The following is a 3,936-nucleotide window of genomic DNA, read 5'->3' as shown; positions in this document are numbered from 1 at the left end:
TCGGCAGCAGAAACAGGTATTTTTCGTAACTTGGCAATTTTTCTAAGATGGAAGAATGCTGTTTTTGTAACATGTGAAATATGATTTTCAAAAGACAAGTTGCTATCTAATATAACTTTTGACTGTATGAGGAACCACCCAAAAAAAGAAGGATCTGCCACCCGCAGTTGATTTTGATATTCTAGGTATTATCAAATTGCCAGGGATTTGAGAATGCAGCGGACGTGGAGGACTATCCCAGTGCAGTGTTGACAGAACAGGGCTAATATGGTCATACTTCCTGGTTCTAGTAAGAAGTCTAGCTGCTGAATTTTGAACCAGCTGGAGTTTGTTTATTAAGCGTGCAGAATGGTATGGTATGGTATGGTATGTTTCACCGGGCCGCGAAGAAATATAGAGCTGAGTATCAACCACGATCAGATGATAAGAGCAGGTTATTTGTAACTCTAATGAGAGCAGTCTCAGTACTATGATACGGTCTATTATTACCTATTATTATATTATTATCTACTATTATTAAGTGTAGATATGTTATATCTCTCTCTCTTTTTTTTGCATTATTTGATATGTTGATATGTTAGCAGTACTTAAGTACTACTGATTGTTATTGTTTTATTTTAGATGTTTGCAGAAAACCAACAATCAACCAAACAAATAAATCAAACTGAAAGGATTCTCTGTTTGTTTGTTTTTATCTAGATTCAGGATACAAGGTTTTGTTTTGTTTTTGTGTTTTGTTTACACAACCTGCATACAAAATGCACAATGCTGTGATATAATTTGGCTGTCGTTTATTTAACTTTTTTTTTTTATCATAATAATAGTCATTTGGAACACATTTGTGAGATTTTATGATATCACATGTTTTATACATGTCCAACATTTTCATGTTTTATTTATTGATTTGTTTTATTTAACATTTTCATTCACCGTTCCTGGCTGGTGGAATGATCTTCCAACCTCTATCCGGAATGCTGATTCCCTGACAATTTTCAAGCGACAGCTGAAAACTCACCTCTTCGTCACTATCTGACTTCATCCTAAAAAAAAAAAATGTCTCTTTTCTTTCATCTTTCTCTGTCTATCTTGTACTTATTTGAACAATGCTTGAAACTTGGTATTACGAGCACTTCCTGTGTCTATTTGCCTCTTTAAGATGAATCGCTTGATATATTCCCCTATTGTAAGTCGATTTGGATAAAAGCATCTACTAAATGAATAAATGTAAATGTAAAACAAACAAACAAAGATTTTCACAGTTCTACAGTAAATTCACATTCAATTTCATAGCTTTTAACAGTCACTGTGTCATTTCATAAATATAAAAGTTAACGAATTTTACAGTTTCACTGACACTGTAGCTTCCCACAAGTAGGCTACAATAAATAAATACATTTAATTCTAACCAATTCTAATTAAATACATTTAATTATAACTTTAATCAATCATAAATTTAGCTTACTAAATGGCATTTCGATAATGAATTTTCATATTTAAGAAAGTATATTAGTCTTGGACAACAATGGGTAAAACGATCGTATGTCCAGCTGTCTGTCTTGTTGAAGTTGTAAAATACATAGATGAATGCATTTAGGACAGTCTAGTGTGGGAGGGGCTAAAGCTGAGGCCCCAGCTGACCGAATGGGAGGTGCTAACACATAGGCTCCGCCCACAGCGCTAGTTTTCAGTACGCAGTAGGACCGTGGAGTGGGAGGGGTTTCGCGCACAGTCCTTCCACACCTCTACAGTTCAGCTGTGCGCACTGCATGAAGAGCACTACACGGTAAGCTGTTTTTCAGTCTGTGGTCACTTGTAACTGTATGTTTCTGACTTCCCGATATACAAAACAGCAAGAGCTGTTGTGATTGTGCGGCTTTCGCTATACTATCCGCTCAAGGTCTGTTGTTTTGACAGGAAAAGTTGCACAACAACGCCTAACGTTAACCAGACAGTAGTTTCAGACCGCTGGAAACGCACTCGTGGAATGTTTCACTGTTTTGCGCGATCAAAAAAGGAAACAAGCACTAAACGACTCAAACCCATCGACAAATGGCAGAATATTTAGAAATAAATAACATACAAGGGAAGGGCCTGGACGTGTGTTGTTGAGAATCACTGATCAGACAGATCTCATGAAGTAAAACAATCCCAGGAATTTGCGCAGGATCGCTTTTGGAGTCCTATCAATCAATCAATCCAGAAGGATTGATTATAATTTGCTCATGGGATCCAACATAGAACAAAAGCTGTATTTGTTATGTGTCCGACTAAGGCCTTTGTAAAACATCAAAACCTTGTTGGATTGCAAACAACAAAACTCCTACAAAATAACACAATTCCTACAGCTTCCTCTGTGTTTAACTTATTGTTCAATAGCAAGATCTCATTGCAAAATAGGCTGTGTAGTTTTCTGATAAACATTACACAATATACAGTAGGAGTTGAATGTGAATTTGTGAATTGCAATTTTGTAATTTTTGTTTATCCACCAGTCTTATTCTTATTTGGATCCTTGTGATCAAACTGTGATCCAATCCTGTCACATTCTAGGCTTGTTTGACTGCTACTCAACCCTATTAGACACACTTCAGAACACAGTCACATTACTCTGGTTCAGATCAAATCATTAGAAATAAATCATTAACCACTCATCATGTATTGTATTGTTGTCTTCAGGTCTTGCCCTGCCTAAATTAAACAATGTGCTCTTAATTAAACGAATCATTATTCATTATATTATATTATATTATATTATATTATATTATATTATATTATATTATAAACAAATTCCTTGCATGTGTAATCATACCTGGCAATAAAGCTCATTCTGATTCTATATCATGTCATATTATATTTATTTAAGGTACAAGAGGCTGTGTTCTATTGTGAATATAGTAGTAAATGTCTAAAAGGTATTAAGTATGATGTGCAAATTCACAATACAGCACAGTCTCGAGTGAATTATTGCTTTTATACAAGGAATGCAACTTAAACTGGATACGGAGGAGTCGTAAAATAAGCAGGTTAAACTCACAGCTCATGTGGTATTTACTGACTGCTCTGAGACTTCAATCATCAGCTGCACACATGAATCCCGCCACAACCATCCTTTGACAAATGATAAGCACACTTGGGTGTACTCACACTAGCAGTTTTGAACCGTGCCTGAGCGCGTTTGACCCCCAAAGCCCGGTTCGTTTGACAAGTGTGAGCCCTCGGGTGTGGTTCGTTTAGCCCAGTGGTTCTCAAACTTTTTACAGCGGCGTACCCCCTCTCTTCCACTTAGACCGCAGTCACACCTTTTCTATTGAAGGACAATATTTGCCCCCTTAAATTGATTTACAGGTGTATTTTTTACCTTTATAAAGGCAAATTTTTTCTATCCTTATTAATTGTATGTCATGTTTTATGCTGCATGAATCATATGAACAATCTGTTGAACCAAGGACAGTAATAATTTAGTATTATAATAACAGTATGCACAAATTATAATCAGTGTTGGGGGTAATATATTACAAGTAACGCAAGTTATGTAATCAGATTACTTTTTTCAAGTAGCTAGTAAAGTAACGCATTACATTTTAATTTACAAGAAAATATCTGAGTTACTTTTTTTTTATTTTTTTTATTGATTGACAGCTCTCCTGCCCCCATGTTGAGAGAAATCAGATGTTACTGTAGTTCAAAATAAATATGAATATGCATTAATTCATCTCACTCACACAAAAAAACACACAGATTCAGTATTCCTCAAAATTAATAAAAATAATGCAACTCAGAATATGACGCAAACCTGCAATAATTAAATGTTAAACAACACATATATGCTTTATGTATTTAATCCCATTCTATTAACCAATGTCTTTGCTTCTGACCTTCGATGATCCAGTTCAACCGTACTAATAAGCACAAATTACTCTAGACAAACATTTGTGT

General features: G+C 35.2%; 1 protein-coding gene across 1 annotated transcript in view; it reads left to right on the top strand.

Moving 5' to 3' along the window:
- Positions 1–1,703: 1,703 nt before the first annotated feature.
- Positions 1,704–3,936, top strand: part of LOC107678343 (choline dehydrogenase, mitochondrial-like) — a gene marked incomplete at its 3' end in the record, with an annotated part of 31,811 nt that continues 29,578 nt past the window's right edge. The window contains exon 1 of the mRNA XM_016473564.1: positions 1,704–1,783. The remainder of the gene's footprint in view (positions 1,784–3,936) is intronic.

This window comes from Sinocyclocheilus anshuiensis, unplaced genomic scaffold, assembly GCF_001515605.1.
Source record: "Sinocyclocheilus anshuiensis isolate Anshui unplaced genomic scaffold, SAMN03320099.WGS_v1.1 scaffold1936, whole genome shotgun sequence".
NCBI classification, from domain to species: domain Eukaryota; kingdom Metazoa; phylum Chordata; class Actinopteri; order Cypriniformes; family Cyprinidae; genus Sinocyclocheilus; species Sinocyclocheilus anshuiensis.
This window is presented reverse-complemented; position numbering and strand designations above follow the sequence as displayed.